Source organism: Sinocyclocheilus grahami, unplaced genomic scaffold (assembly GCF_001515645.1).
Source record: "Sinocyclocheilus grahami isolate Dianchi unplaced genomic scaffold, SAMN03320097.WGS_v1.1 scaffold315.1, whole genome shotgun sequence".
NCBI lineage: Eukaryota > Metazoa > Chordata > Actinopteri > Cypriniformes > Cyprinidae > Sinocyclocheilus > Sinocyclocheilus grahami.
Genome location: NW_015505494.1, coordinates 998,753 through 1,016,868, shown reverse-complemented (window position 1 = coordinate 1,016,868; position 18,116 = coordinate 998,753).

Here is an 18,116-nt window from a genome sequence, read left to right as displayed (position 1 = left end):
ATATAAAAAAAAAAACTCTCTCTCTCTCTCTCTCTCTCTCTCTCTCTCTCTCTCTCTCTCTCTCTGATTCTGTTTTTCAGGATGAAGTATGTTTTTCAGGATGAAGTATATTTGGTTAATGCATATATGTAATGTTAAATGCACACTCAATTAAAAAAGTCAATTTTAATTTCAATTTTAAATTTCAAGTGGTTTATTGCAGTGATTAGTTTTATATACAATATTGTCAAAGCACAGTAGCTAAGCAGTGACAGGAAAACAAAAATAAAGTGAAATTAATTAATAAAAAACATTCATCAGGACATTAGTCAGTATTGAATATGCAGTGGCTGGTTTCAGTGTGCAACTCAGATATGATTTATGCATAATGTATAAATGTTTTTCCTACAGACAGTGAGCATGTAATATTGTCTGAACATTATTCTATCTGCATGCACTCATGAAATTAACCAGTTGTCATTTGCATATTTTATTTCCAAAATCGCATAAGAATTTACATGCATGGTAATGTAGTATTTATTGTATTTTGCTGGTTCTGTTATGCTTTCAGTTTTATTTTCTCATCTGTATTTTCCTAAATCTGCAAAACAGCATATTGCTATGATTAATCAGAGGCAGAGCTTATTGTCCTTGCTCGCTGTATATAGGCTGGCCATTAAGCAGTACAATTCAAAATGTTTGACATATTCAACCAGTGTTTACACAGTTGTGAGACTCGGTGTACAGCCAAAGGATCTGTGATTGCTTAGTCAGGGGAGTGTTTTCTGTCTTCATCCAGTACCTCAGCCAGACAGCAGACATCTACCTCTCACACATGTTTAATGGTCCTGTCCTCTTACAACATGTAAGAGAATTAGCACTTCTGAGCCTGGGGTTCCCTCGTAGGAGTAGTGTTTATTTTTCAATTTATGAGTGCAATAAGGTCTGTATTTAACACTAGAGAATTTTACGTTTTGTTCTACAAAATAAATCACACACAGTCATACCTCAAAAGTTCATTTAGTTACAGAAGAACTACAAATACCACAAATCAGTATTTTAAATCCACATTCAAAATTCCTGAGGGAACCCAGGTAGAGTTTTCCCTTCCAGATTTGCCTACAAATTGACGTCAGGACTGAACAACTCTATTTAGTGTTCAGCTGATGGCAAACATTGATGGAACACAAAAATATATTTTAAAGGATGTTTCAACTATTTTTATAGACACAATACAAATCAAAACAGCCCTGGACCGACTTTCTTTGCATGGACGAAAAGCACCAATACATTTTTTGAAATACACACAGATATATAAAGTGATGTTCAGCCTCAGTATTTTTTGGATAAATAGATCAATATGAAGTAAGTTTATGGTTAAAACACGAAAAAAAATATCTGCTAGGCTCAGAAAACTCAACTTAATTTAAAGGAAAAAATAGTTTTCATTCCACAGTGAGAATGTTTTCTTTCTTTCTTGTTTTAAGTATAAACTCACTTCATTTCGATCAGTTTCTCAGAAAACAAGACTACACATCTTTATTTTGTATCTCAAATCTTGTTTTAAGGATGTTTAGATATTTATATTGGAAAACAAGAAAATAACACTACAGAAGATATTAATTATTTGCAGTGCATGCAACATTTAATGACTTTATGAATTTAAGACTTCCTGCTCTTATTTAAGACCTTTTTTGTGGAAGGGGAGAATTAAGACAAAATCATATTTTAAGTGAGCACAATAAAATCAAACTAGCGTGCATTTTTCATAATAATATTTTTTTTTTCATGCCATGATTTGGCAAGCTGTCACATTTTGTCACCTTTTTCTCAATTTATTCATTGGACTTAAAAAAAAAAATTTTTTTTTTGGTTATTTTTTTTATTGTTGCAATTTTAGGAGTGTTGCAGCTTTATTAACTTTAGATTTCAGGGTCCTTCTCAAATCAGGGTCGGTAAACAGCAGGTTCCCGCTGTGACAACTTACCCCATACAGAGTGAGTTAATTGATTAACGTGTAAAAAGGAACTGTATATTTTTCCTGGAAAATATGTTTTCAGTTGCCAAAACATTAAGGTATAAACTAAGACATATAAAGACATTCACATAAGTCCTTTCAAATTATCAAAATACAATCATCAAAATATATAGAAACTGATCAAGAAAATCTGTAAATGTGTTGCAAATGAACTGTACTTTTATGGCAAAAATTAACCAAAAATAAACTGTTTTCAAATTAATTTTCATACTTAATACTAATATATGTATATTTAATAAACAGAATGAAGTAATGATAATAAAACAGTTGTTCAAAACATGCTGTTATATGCTTACATGAGAGAATGAGGAGAAAGGAGCTTTGTTTTCATAGACATTTACAGTTAATCAATATATTACATGATAAATATACACTGTATTGTATTTACATCTTATGGAAATTATGAATTATTGCAAGATTGGTTAAGACACAAAACAAATTCAGTTATTACAAAATGCTGCAAGAAGAAGGGTATTTGGTGGTGTGAACTTTGTTTTCTTGCCCAAAAACAAAGTAATCATAGTCTTTCCCACTGTAAAGGTAATATACATGAGTGAGAGGAACCAGCTCGATTGTTTGACGCTGTAAGAGAATAAGAAAATGTCAATGTAATAGAGAATACTAGCTACAGAATATGTCATTTGTATAATCTGATTAATTTGCAAGCATAAATTGCTAACATTTTAACCTATAAAAGTGGGGGGGGGGGATAGTTTTAAACATTCTCAATCTAACAGGCCTATATGCACACTTGTTTTCAACATTTTAAGTTGATCAAGGCGGTGCTTCCAGCTGGTGGTCAAATGTGGAACTGTATTGTCACAATCCTCTCTATTCACATTTGGAAAGCCATTAATTTTTTTATTTTACCCATAATTCTGCTGTGCATTTGACAGCACAGACTCCGGTTTCTGGCTCAGTTTCTGCTCACCTGCTGCAGGATGCGGCTCACAGCAGAATATTTTAGCAGGTGATTCTGAATCGCTCCTTTTGAGGCATTGCAGATTTCCTGGTCATGAAAGCCCACTATCGGATAAACCTGCGATCAAACGATGTGCTTCAATGTATAGGCTATAAACATGCGTGTGTTGTACATAAACATGCATACACACAGATATATATATATATATATATATATATATATATATATATATATATATATATATATATATACATACATATATAATTTATTTATTTTTTTTTTCCCTCCCCTGTGTGAGTTCCACAGAACAGTTCCTTTAGTTTAGATTTGGAAACTTTATACATTGCTTGTTATATAGTATGTTTTAAAGTGCTTGAGCATCACAGTAAGATGTTGGAGTGTGTGTGGTTGTGCTTTGGTGTCTTCAGATATATATATATATATATATACATACATATATAATTTATTTATTTTTATTTTTCCTCCCCTGTGTGAGTTCCACAGAACAGTTCCTTTAGTTTAGATTTGGAAACTTTATACATTGCTTGTTATATAGTATGTTTTAAAGTGCTTGAGCATCACAGTAAGATGTTGGAGTGTGTGTGGTTGTGCTTTGGTGTCTTCAGCATGTTCTGACTTGTCTTGGTCCCTCAATATTAATCGGGGGGAGTGTGTGTCATTGGGGGGATGCTTACTGACATCTCAAAGAACCCACTGACCCTGCCCCCTACACCTTACAGAATGCTGAAGCCAATCTAAGTATACTGTACTCAGAGACAGTTATTACTATAGCATGTGTTTGTGTGTATTTGTGTGCTGTGCGCATTAAATGTTCATGTCAGACTCCATGAGTGTAATTAACACATTGCGTAAGTGTTTTTCTCTCTGAAGTCTTCCTCATGTTTGATCTTACAATGTTCATGTTTAATGTCATTGTGCTGTAGTGTTTGGAGGGTTTCGTCTAATCAGGTTTAGAAGATCAAAGTCTAACCTTGTTTTTGAACATGCATTCATCTGCGTCCTATAATGAATATTTTTGTCTCTCACCTGCTAAAGCTCCTTGACTGTTTTTGTGTGTAAATTGTTAAAAGAGAAAAGCTAATTTAAAGGAATAATTTGTCTAAAAAAAAAAGACAATTCTGTCATTTACTCAACCCTCATGTGTTTCCTGTGTTGTTACTGTTAATTAAAACTAAACTATTAAAACTCATTTTCAGTAATTGAAGTAAAACTGAAATAGATTTAATAAAACACTAACTTAGAACCCACTGACCCTGCCCCCTACACCTTACAGAATGCTGAAGCCAATCTAAGTATACTGTACTCAGAGACAGTTATTACTATAGCATGTGTTTGTGTGTATTTGTGTGCTGTGCGCATTAAATGTTCATGTCAGACTCCATGAGTGTAATTAACACATTGCGTAAGTGTTTTTCTCTCTGAAGTCTTCCTCATGTTTGATCTTACAATGTTCATGTTTAATGTCATTGTGCTGTAGTGTTTGGAGGGTTTCGTCTAATCAGGTTTAGAAGATCAAAGTCTAACCTTGTTTTTGAACATGCATTCATCTGCGTTCTATAATGAATATTTTTGTCTCTCACCTACTAAAGCTCCTTGACTGTTTTTGTGTGTAAATTGTTAAAAGAGAAAAGCTAATTTAAAGGAATAATTTGTCTAAAAAAAAAGACAATTCTGTCATTTACTCAACCCTCATGTGTTTCCTGTGTTGTTACTGTTAATTAAAACTAAACTATTAAAACTCATTTTCAGTAATTGAAGTAAAACTGAAATAGATTTAATAAAACACTAACTTAAAGTTGAGTCGCTAAAATTACTAAAACTTCTACTAAAAACTGAAAATATTAAAAAAGTGACTTCAAAATATTAGTAAACACTATAATAGTATAAACATAATGCTAAAATAGCACTGTCTCAAGCCACTTTCTTCTGAAGAATGTATAAAGAAACTCTTTGAAGAATGCTCATGCTGCTCTTGCTTACTTATAATATAAACTAGATTGTGTCAACTTCCAAAATTGGTAAAACCATCATAAAAGCATCATAAAACTAGTACTACATTTACTATTTTCCCAAGTCATCTGAAGTCATAGAAGAGCTTTGAGTGAGTAATTTTAGTTGTTTTTCACCAAGCTTACTTTCAAAATCATGCTTGACAGTTGTGGTCACCATTCACTTTCACTGTGTGAAAAGAACAACATGAACATCTGCTATAAATAACTCAATTTGTGTTGCACGAAAGAAAGTAAGTCATAAGGGTTCTGAAGGACATGAGGGCGAGGAAATGATGACAAAATTAACATCTTCTAAGGCTTGTTTTGTATCTGATAACGTTCTCGAAACCCCCCATCCGTCTTTCGTCCACGCTCATGCGTTAGTCTGTGCAGGTATGCTGGCGGTGGGCCCTGCGTGATTATGAGCTGGTATGAATATATGATAAGAGGAATGATGACAGGAGGCCTTTGCTGAAATATGAAACTGATGGTGCTGATTCGTCTACGTTCGACAGGTCCTTGCAAGCTATGGGCCGTTAACACTCACATGCACAAATATACACATTTCACAGCTCTCTTCATCACATCAGAGCGACCTAAATGAGTGTAAGCCGTCTGGTATCTGTTTAATGGACATGAAAGGAAACTGTTATACACTCATGTGAATGTATTCATTTTGGTCATATAATAACATTAGTATTGTTCTTTGCCAAAAACGAATTGAATATTTCTGTGTCATATTTTGATATAATGATATTTTGGCCTATGTGTCAGCATGATAGCCAGGTCCTGAGAAAAGAGAAGATGCAGTATAGAGGAAAGAAGAAGACGGGTGGTATTTGGAGCTGGATGAATAAGGAGCAAATGTTTTTTTATTGAAGGTATGCACAAAGAAAATATATATTATTATAGGATATTGAGGAAACATGCCTCTTATGCTCACCAAGGCTGTATTTGTTCGATCAAAAATGCAGTAAAAACAGTTTGTGAAATATTATTACAATTTAAAATAACTCTTTTCTATTTGAAAATATTTTACAATGTAATTTATTCCTATGATGGCAAAACAGAATTTTCAGCATCATTACTCCAGTCTTCAGTGTCACATGATCCTTCAGAAATCATTCTAATATGCTGATTTGCTGCACAGTAAACATTTCTTATTATTATCAATGCTGAAAACAGTTGTGCTGCTTGATATTTTTGTGGAAACAAAAACAAACTTTTCCTTGTCACTGAATTAAATCCATTTTAACACTTTTAGATCAAGCTTTTTTAAACCTGCATTTAGTGTTTAAATTTTAGTGGGTTTTTTTCTCCCAGGCATGTTCATTTTAACAGATTTACAGTAGCTTCCTCTCACGTCTGTGGAAAAGTTCCCACTCTCGTAGTACTGTGTACTTGCAGTGTCTTGCCTATAATGTTAATGCTAGCACCAGCTCTCCACTTACTGTCAACGCTAATAAGTCTGTGTTAACTGTTAGTATGTTGTCTGATAACAAAAGGCCCAGGTGCTGCACAACAGGAAGCGTCAATACACTCGTCAGAGGTGAGGAGAGAGTGCGATGTTAAGTTATTTAACATGTTGTTGAACACGTCCAATCTGGTCTTTCATCTAATTGTCACCTAGTTAGTGTAGTGCGAGTTGGTCATGAATGTGTGTGGCCATGTGTATTTGCTCTGAGGGATTATGATCTTTAATATGCATTTTTCAGTATCTGTGTGTATTTGTAAGACAAATTATAAAAATTTAAAATAGCTGTTTTCTATTTGAATATGTTTTAAAATGTAATTTATTCCTGTGATGACAAAGCTGAATTTTCAGCATCATTACTCTAGTCTTCAGTGTCACATGATCCTTCAGAAATCATTCTAATATGCTGATTTGCTGCTCAAGAACATTTTTATTATTCTCAATGTTGAAAACTGCTGCGCTACTTCAATTTGACCCTGCGCTAGGGTAAATTTTCCGAAATTGAGATTTATACATCATCTTAAATCTGAATAAATAAGCTTTCCATTGATGTATGGTTTGTTATGATACAACTATTTGAAAATCTGGAATCTGAGGGTGCAAAAAAATCAAAATATTGAGAAAATCACCTTTAAAGTTGTCCAAATGTAGTTCTTAGAAATGTATATTACTAATCAAAAATTAAGTTTTGATATATTTACGGTAGGAAATTTACAAAATATCTTCATGGAACATGATCTTTACTCAATATCCTGATGATTTTTGGCATAAAAGAAAAATCGACAGTTTTGACCCATACAGTGTATTTTTGCCTATTGCCACAAATATACCTGTGCTACTTATGACTGGTTTTATGGTTCAGGGTCACATGTCTGTGTAAAACGTGATTTTTTTTTCTGGATTCATTAATAAATAGAACGTTAGAAAGAAAGTAAACAGACTAAATGGTCTCTAGAACCTAGAGGTGAGATTAATTATCTTTTTGTATATATTATTAGGAATTATTTAATATGAAAACGCAGCTGTGTCGCTAGTTATTTAATACCAGATGTCCTTTTTTGTGCTGCTGAAGTCAGACATAAAACTGTCAAGGCTGATTCACTGTTTTGTACTTTTATTTCCCAGTAGCTGCTCTTCCTGGAAGAATTCTGCAGACGTTTTCTTTCTGTCATTCTGATGGAACAGACGGATATAAAGAAAAGGTAGCAGACACTTGACATGAAGAATCCACATCAGGAGAGCCCGGGCTGACAGGAGATGAGCAGGGAGGTGTCACTCACACAGGGGTAACAACAGAACTGGTGAGAGGCCGGGTCAGTAGTGTGGTAATACAGCCTCCCCATAGGGGGGCAATCAGTGAGGCAGGGGAGGATTGGGCAGACAGGTATTAGAGATACCACTCAGAATGTGAAGTGAATGGTCCAACGATAGAGAGCTTTAGCAGTACTGTATGTAGGTTAAGTGTTTGAAGTGTTGAAAGTATTCAGTGTCCTCTTCAGAAAGTAAATGGACTGATTTAGATGGATTATGACAGAGCTCAAGCGTAAGATGGATTGGGCTAATATCGCTAACCGTCATATAGCATCTGTCGCACCATAGCAGAAAGTGTGGCACACTTCGTGAGATAGTGTGTGCTCAGTGTTAGGATGTTTACATATTTTTTTGTACACCTTTGTGTTTGTGAGAGGCCATTTAAACAGTGTCTCATAACTGACTTACTTTCCCTGATGTTGTTTTAAACTTTCTTTCATAAAATGCTATGAGAAATTTTGACAAATGTGCTGGTGGCTCTTTTTCATGCGTTTATAATGAATGGGGAGTTTTCAAGCTGCAAAAAAGATATAAAAGTGCCATAAAAGTACCCTCAAAGACTTTTCCTTAAATAAATCTGTCATATTGCTTTGAGGCATATAGACTCTAGTCATATAGAGCAGAGCTTTTCAAACTGGGGTGCAGAGGCTGCAAGGGAGTCTATGAAAAAATTCTGAGAAAAATTGTGTAAATAATTTTTAAAGAAAATAATAAAATAAGATGTTTAGATTTACAGAATTTGACATTATTGTTGTTTCATTCTGCTCTCTAAAAGCTGGTCAAAAAGCATAGGAATAATCAGAATTACTTTATGTATAGTTACCATAGTTTCATGTTTCTCCTCAGGTTGCATTTAACAGTACTTATTTTACCAATTAAATATTATACAAAGAGTGTTAGAATGATTATTTTTAAATTCCGATAATATTTTATTTGTAATATTTTATTTTCCGTTGTACACTGTTAAAAAAAAGTCCATAAAAATTGGTCTCAATGTACTGCGTTACATACATTTCCGTATTGATTTTTCACAGGTGTTTTATATGGAATCTTGCATTGCATTATGTTATGTTTTTGGATTAAAAGAAAGGTCTGTAAACTGGCAGAAAATTACCAGTACATTTTACTCTTTTTTTTTCTTGTAGTGTATGGATCTTTTTGTATATACAAGAAAATATATAAATGCTTAAGTAGGTGGTACTTAAGTACATCATAATATTAGTGGTGTATTTTTATTTTTATTTCCTTTTTGAGGCTTGAATTTTCCAGTCCCTATTCATTGTATAAGAGCAATGAGCACAGTCTTCCAAATATCTTCTTGTATATTTCACAGAAGAAAAAAGTCATACATATTTGTAACGACATAAGGGTTGAGTAAATGACGACAGAATTAATCCTTTAAAAGTGTGCCTGATTGATATCAACATATTAAAAGGAGCAATATCCTTAATCTGTGGTGCATTTGTCATCACTTGCATGCATAATTGCATGTATTGTGGGAGGGAAAGACTGACATGTTAAACACTAGGATTATCCTGCCTGCTTCCACTACAAGCTTTTGCCCTGACATGTGAAAGGCTAGTGGATAAAACAGATTTCCCAAGAAAATGATGAAAAAATGTGCTTCTACACTACATGAGAATTACACACTCATCCCTTTAGAGACTCATATATTCCGGAAAGAGTTATAATTGCTCAGTGGAAATTCTGCATTAAGTCAGAATAAACAACCATTAATCAAACACACTTCCTAGTAATCTCCACTATTTTTGTTTACAAACTTGTTTGCTCGTTCTTGATTACCTCTTGAACAGTATATACATTCATGCAGGCATGAGCAGGATCTTCATCTTTCTCTTATAGGTGTTAAGAAGCTATACAGCTTCTTGTGTTCAAAAGTTTGGTGTTGGTATAAGATTTTTAAATGGCAAAGCTGAATTTTTAGCAGCCAGTTTTCAAAGTCATGTTATCCTTCAGAAATCATTCTAACATGCTGATTTGGTGCTCAAAAACTGCTTAAAACAATGTTGCTATATTTGTATAGAAACCGTGATACATTTTTACTAGGATTTTTTGATGAATAGAATAGAACATTTTAAAAGAACAGAATTTAATTGAAATAAGATGTCTTGTGTAACATTATAAATGTCTTCACTGACACTTTTGATCCATTTAAATTAACTTAATAACTAAAAGTATGAATTTATTACCATTTAGGCTAACTTTGAATGATATGTGCTATTAGCATTACACTTCTGTCACAAAAACATAACGCATAGAGAAATTTTCTGTTTATGTAATCACATAGTTCACCCAAAAATGACAATCCTGTCATCATTTATTTCCCCTGATGTCTTGCTATGCTGCACCATTTATAATGAATGGGGACTTAAAGCTTTAAAGCTTTAAAAAAAAAAGAAAGAAAAGCATCATAAAAGTGGTCCGTACAACTCATGCATTATATTCCATGTCTTCTGTATGAGAAACTGAATGAAATGTAAGTTTTTTCAGTGATAATCTTACCCTACCCTGTGAGCTGTCATCAATTCGAACCCTAACCGATTCAATATAATGCTGATTTACCAGTTCAGACTTGTTTTGGGAATCAGATCAACCAAAAAATTGAAAATATAAGACATTTCTGTTTGTCACAGAAACCTGGAATGGCACGGGGGTTAGTTAATAAACAATTACAGATTTTTCCCTTTAAGGCATTATACATGCTCAAAAATCATGATATGCATCAAGTACTTTCACTCTAAGAGCTCTGTTTTGATAATTCATGAAAGTGTTGTGGGGATCGGTCAAAGGTTATCTGTATGACACACATTAAGATATGATCAGAGACAGCAGGTTGTGCCAATGGGCTTAACATTCACACATGATCTTATGATCACACACTCTTTACACACTTTACGTTTTAATCCTTCTTCAGTTGTTTCTTCCTGTAAACGAAAATAATGGATAATATGCAACACATCTTGACGCACATAAAACAGCCTGCTCGGTTTCTGAGTGATGGTCTGTGTCAGACTCCCTTGTCATTTGCTTCAGCCCTCAGGAGTTGATCGTCTAGCCAGCTTTTACTGCTCCGGCTGCCGAGAGACAGAGAGTAAGAGAGAGATGGGACGGAGCAGGAGGCTTTAATTGTGGAGGTTTGTGGGTTACAGATGAGATAGAGTGAGACGGACATGAGGAGGAGTCATAAACAAGAGGGAATGAGCGAGACGAGGGAAGGATGGAGTGATGCTGAAGGAGGAATAAAACTGAGAGTTCATATAGAGGCAGCACGAAAAAATGCTTTCTGTCAACTATATGCATTTCTGTTTGTGTGATATGTGCCTCTGGGTCAGGTAAACAATTATTATGAGCGTCATGTATCCCATGAGAAAAACAAGATTTTGGAATGATTTAGCATAATTTAATTCATACCCAAATCTTTTAGTTATTACGAATTCATGCAAATTCACCATCAAAACAGTAAAACATAATATACTTACGAATATGATATGAAAGACTTAGTCCCAACACATCAGACTAGGTGTAACTAATCGTATGTTTTTCTTGTGTGTTATGCCTGTGCATTAAGTGTTTTTCCATGCTTCCTCATGACTGGCTTTGACTTGTGTGTTTGTGAGGTATGTGTGGTTGTGTGTTGGGGTACATGAGCATAATACTCATTACTGTCTGCTGCGTGCATGAGAGAGTGTCTAGAGAAACCCATTTGTCAGAGACATGAAAGACAGAGCAGAGACTCAGGAGTCCTCCTCTCACTGCCAGACACAAATCAACCTCGGCACAGTATGTTAAAAGCACACAAAAAAAGAAATGTTCACTAAAATGTCTGCTGTGATCATGTAGGATTCATTTGTCGCAAATGGGCTGTCTTTCTGAGGATTGAAATCCTTCGGTGTGTCCTTTTTGTTAAACAGATGTGAACGGTCAAAAAGTGCAGTGAACTGTGTCGCCTCTGGAACATTGGTTGTTCTCTTGTTTTATTTAGTTTTTCTTGTTGGGAACAAAATGAACTTTTCAAGATGAAAAATACAGGAAGAACTGTATGTATTGTGTGTTTTTATTGTGAAAGAATACTCAGTTTCATAGACTGAGATCGAATGAAAAATAGCTCGTATATAAACTTAAAACCATTAAAAACATTTTATTGCTTTGAATAAACATGAACTAAAATAAAATAATTAAAATTATAATATATTATTTCAGCTACATTTACTTTAACTTAATAACTAAAACTAAAACTGAAATAAACTATATAGACTTTGTGTGTGTGTGTGTGTGTGTGTGTGTGAGAGAGAGAGAGAGAGAGCGAGAGACCCTGGACCACAAAACCAGTCTTAAGTCGCTGGGGTATATTTGTAGCAATAGCCAAAATTACATTGTATGGGTCAAAATTATAGATTTTTTTTAATGCCAAAAATCATTAGGATATTAAGTAAAGATCATGTTCCATGAAGATATTTTGTAAATTTCCTACTGTAAATATATCAAAACTTAATTTTTGATTAGTAATATGCATTGCTAAGAACTTCATTTGGACAACTTTAAAGGTGATTTTCTCAATATTTAGATTTTTTTGCACCCTCAGATTCCAGATTTTCAAATAGTTGTATCTCAGCCAAATATTGTCCTATCCCTAACAGACCATACATCAATAGGAAGCTTATTTATTCAGCTTTGATATGGTGTATAAATATACATTTTTTTTAAATTGACCCTTATGACTGGTTTTGTGGTCCAGGGTCACATACAGTATGACAAACTTTAGATAAAATGTAAATAAAAATAATATAAAATTATGTACTAAAACTGAAAAATAAAATAATAATAAAAAGCTAATAAAATGGAAAATATAAAAGGTGATTTAAAAAGTACATCTTTCATATATTTTTTTACATTTTCATAATTATACTTAGTACATTTTAGTATTATAAATCATTGTAAATGATTACATATTGATTTAATTAATTACATTTACTAAATTATATATTGAAGCAAGTAAATAATTTGTTGTCTTCCCATCAAGTAAAGAATAATCTAAATGAACCTATGAAATCTATGAATGGATATATATGTTTCTTAACCTTCTTATCAAATCATATCAAATTAGGATCACATTTAAGGTAAATCACAAGCAAAATAGTTTCTCTTTGCTGTAATAGTGATTGCAGTGGTTACTGGTATTTGTGAAATCACAGCCATGCTTCAAATGTCCTCATTCACACAGAATTGGCTGTGATAACAGAAAGGGGCCTACAGCTATACATAAGCCTACAGCACCTAAGGCACATTGAGTGTCGGAGGGTTTCCATTAGTCAGTCTGTCTTCTTCATTTTGCTTAATTTCAGGGCACATCCCATCTGCTCCCCGTGGGTCTTTTTGTTTTCTCCTCAGCTACTGAGGCAAATTAAACTTAAATTAAAAAAAGTTTGTCCACATCTCTCTCCACTCAGGTCATTTGCACTTGTCGAGCCTTCTAAGATGAATTGTGTCCAATTCTTTCTTGTTAACGGTGCAGTTTCTATGTGGGTGGCAAGGACTGCAGGCAGACACAGTGGGATGTGGTGACACACCTCAGAGAAGTTTTTTTTTAAATAAGGAAACATAAGGTAAGAAAAGTGCCATTGGGTAGAATGGGGAACAAAAAAATGTTCCTTCGTTATGCCAGGAAAAGAAAAGGAGGGGCCGTGCAGTGGGTGGTAAAGGTTCAGAGATGCAGGTGGTCTGAGCAAGTCATGCTGGGAAACACCATGTGAATTTACAGCAGTGGTGAGGAGCCTGAACATGGGAGGACATATATGTAGTATGTATATAATTACATACATATATACTACACAACCATTCAAATGTAAATTTTTTAAAGACATTAATAGCTTACATTTGTTCAGCCCGGATGCAATAAATTAAACTATGTTATGTTACAAAAGATTTATATTTCAAGTTGAATAATAATAACATTCTATTAATCAAAAAGTATTGAGCAGCACAAGTATTCCACATTGATAAAAAAAAAAGTTTCCTGAGCACCAAATCATAATATTAATTATTAAATTTCTTTACAATATTACTGTTTTACTGTATTTTTGATCAAATAAATGAAGCCTTGGTGCACATAAGAGACTTGCTTCTTGAACAGTGGGGTATATAAACACTGTTTTGGCTGGTAACTGATTGTAGTGCTCAGAAGAATTCTGCAATCAAGTTATTTTTGTGCAAATTTACTTTTCCAAGAAACATTTAGTCAGTGTTGCTGTTAGATTGTTTCCTCAAGCACCTAATTCTTGTCATTGTTTGCTGGATTTTATAATAGACTGAAGTCAAAAAATCTACCAGCCTGGTCTAATTCTCTTCAATGCAGTTCTTCAGAAATAACACTGGTAGTTAGGTTCATGCTGAGCTGTTGTTTGGATAAAACTACTCGTTGCTTGCCAATTAAACTGATTTGTACACAATACTGATGGATACTGAATGGATAAAATCCACTACTTGAACCCTATGTCCTCTATTGTACTCTTTATTGTAGATGTAGACTAATGGAGGTGTGACTCAGTAGACGTCATGGATGACTCAAGATTATGTAAGCATTCAGACCAGACAATATCATTTACAGTACATCTAAGACCGCTGCATTCACACTTCACGGCTTCTACACGTGGAATAGACAGACAAAAAAATGTTAGTGAAATGTAAACTCTCTTTCTCGCACACAGTGTTCATACAGAGACTCATACAAACAGACTCATGCATGAAAACAATCACAGCACAATCTGTTCATACAGCTCAGTGTTTGAATGATATATACATATTTGTTGTGCAGAATCAAATTAACATGTAAAAACTGGCAGATGATTCAAAGTCATTCCGTTTTGTACAATAAGCAGTTGTGATACTACTTTAAGTCGCCATTTGTCAAATAAAGCAAAACCAGTTGGAAAACACGCATTAGGCATTTTGTATCATTCAGATATAACCAACTCGCGTTCACAAACCCTCTTCTTCTTTTCAGCATGAGGGTGGCACTGACGTCGATGAGATGCCTGAAATGTGTGTATGTCTGGCTTGTTTGCCAAGGTCACTCTGAATGGGTGTTTGCTGCACGTGTGTGTCATCGGAAGTATGCTGTGCATAGCTGAATAACAGAGTCGTGTTAGACTGTGCCGTGCGTAAAACCCTTACAAACACACCTCCGTGCACCCTGCAGTGACGTCACTTGACTTAATCTGATGCATGGTCACAGCATCATCTTTATCATCATAACTACAGCTGCACAGTGTTTCAACGGAGTAATGTCAAAGGGTTTTTATGAGTTCAGTGTTGAACTGAAAATACAATTGTGAGTGTTTATGTATTAATAATTTTATCATTACTGGCCACTAGGATTTTGATTTGCCAAATATGTATATAAGTATATGTCATCTTCACTAAAATAATAGGCAGCTTGCATAGCCAATGACTGGTGGTCTCCGGTTCTTAAAGACTGAGGGGTTATGGGTACACGTGTGGTATTTTTGGTGTCCCTCTGGGGTCTTCCTGCAATAGAAAAATTTAACTGGCATCTCTTCAAAAAAACTAACCAAACAGTTTTTCCTCTGACCAAGGGGTCAAGCTTTGGATGAATAATTCTATTGAATTTGTTCTTTCTAAACATTTTTATATTTAGCACTGGAAAGTCTGATTTCATCTAATGAATCGGTTCATTCGAATCCATTCATCCTAGAATTCCTCATACGTTGCAGGAAAATGTGAATTGGTTCATCCTATACTCTTTCATATGTAGCATTGGAATGCCTGATGCTAGTGAAATGATTTATATTAAATGCTCTCATAGTGTAAGGACATTCGATTCACTCTAGTGAACTGACTCTTGTTAAACTCTCTCATTTGAATGTTGCGATTCATTCCAGTGAATCGGTTCACATTAAAGGGGATGCCTAATGCTATTTCATGCATTCTGACTTATTTACACTGCTAAGGAGTTGGATTCTCATGCTAAACATCACCAAAGTCTCAAAAAAACACCCTGAATTGGACGTATGATGGAGTATTTCTGTGCCAAAGAAACTCCTTCAGGGTTCGTATAAGTTTCGGAACGTTTTTTGTTTTTTTTTACATTATGGCCCTGTGTGACATCATAAAGGATGGAATTCCTTGTATGCACACTTCTCCCAGAAGAGCACGCGGACACGTTACCAGGGGTGCGTTTTCCAAAAGCAAAACCATAATTAAAGTCAATTGTCCCTGTTTTATTTATGTCAATGTCACAGCTTGCAGACGATAGCTCGTGACTCTTTAGTTCTGATCAAACTAAAGACTCTTTGGAAATATGAAGGATGCAGTACTACTCTATACTTAAGATTAACATGAGATTTTATTGTTTTATATTACTTTTATTGTTTTATTGTTATTTATAACATAACATTTTGATTCATTCTAGTGAATTGGTTCATATTAACTTAGGAAATAGGAAATTCCAATTCATTCTGAATTGGATCATATAGAACTCTTTTATTACATAACTTTCTGATTCTAGTAAACTATTTCATATAAAACTCATGTGTAGCATAGGAATATCTGAGTAGAAAGGGTCACATTTTGTATTTTTCTGTATTATAATTGTATATTGAAGTAGACATTAATACCTTTTAAGTACAGATACAATTAACTGGTCAAGTAGCAATGAACTACTACTTCAAAATGTTATAGATTGATGGTACAGTAGTTGAGTTGTATTAAATTAGCTTGACAAATTACAGTTTTAGAAAAACTTTCCCAACACTTCCCTATATAAAGTCAAACAATGATTAAGAGAAAGAAGTGGAGTGAGCAGTAGGGTAAATGAAGGAAATAAAGGGGCAAGACAAAAGCTGACCAGAGCCTTGGCGACTGTGTTGTCTAATTGAGTAACTGAATCAGGTGTCTCTGTTAAAACATGGTGTACTGCTTAAACCACATCAGTGCTGTGAGAGGACAGGAAATGAGCCGATGTACATCACCGAGACGCTCAAGACTGCTGCTAAAGCAGCTGCTTGTCATTTTCTAAACTAGCTGTGTGAGCCATCAAAATTGGTCTCTTTTATCAATTCAGCTGTGCATGGGCCAGACACTAAAGCCATATAGACCGTACCTTCCTGCACTCTAAAAAATATTGTTTGGACGCAACAAAAAAGTTAACTCAACAGTTTGCATCATTTTTTTTAGTTAAGGCAACTTCTTCTGAAATTAAGTTCAACTAATAAACTATATTGTGCTACATATACTTAGAAAATTGTGTTAAAACTAAGTATTATTAAGTTGAATACTCATTAGGGATGGGCGGATCGATCCTTAAGTATCGATACTTTCGATACTGATGTTGTATCGAAAGGATCGATCCTCACATAAAAATATCGATTCTAAAGTGCATTTTTTAAACCATTAATTTGATTTATTTATCAAGAAATTCAGTGCATAAAATAAGCTTCTAAGTGGAAAAATAGTCTATATTAGCAAATAATTGTGTTGGATAGAACCATTTCTCCTTCTTATCGGAACCTCTATGATCGGAACACATGCAAATACTGAAAGACAGAACCAATCAATCACAGACAGCATGGCTCACAGTGCTTGTTCAAATAGGGCTGCGTTTCCCAAAAGCATCAGAAGCATAAGTAGATCTTAAGAAGCCATTGCCACATTATTACATTACATAACGTTGTTACTATATATAAAATTAATTCCGAAAAATGCATGGCGGTTTCCACACAAATATAAAGCAGCAATAATAATAAATGCTTCTTGAGCAACAAATAGAATGATTTCTGAAGATCATGTGACACTGAAGACTGGAGTAATGATGCTGAAAATACAGCTGTGCATCACAGATGCATTTTAAATTATATTAAAATAGAAAATTGTTATTTTTAATTGTTATATTTCACAATATTTCTGCTTTTACTGTTTGTTTGTTTGTTTGTTTTTATTCAAATAAGTGCAGCCTTCATGAGCATGAGACTTAAAAAAATATTACAAAATCTTACTGACCCCAAACTTGCAGCCTGGCAGCCTTTTGCAAAAAAATAACCATGGTTTTATTACAGTAACCACAGTTTACCACAGTATTGTACTAAAACTGCAGTAACCAGTTTACCATGGTAATAATAATAATAATAATAATAATAATACATTTTAGTACTTATGTAACATGTTTATTTTTCATGAGGTACCCTCAAAGGTGCACCTTTGTAACTTATCTACCCTAAAAGCATACATACTTGTATGGTACTAATATGCTCCCTTTTAGAGGTATAGTTGCACCTTTGAGGTTACTGCCCCAGTAAAGGGCTAAAATACAATTATAGGATATTTTAAACAAATTAAACAAACAAA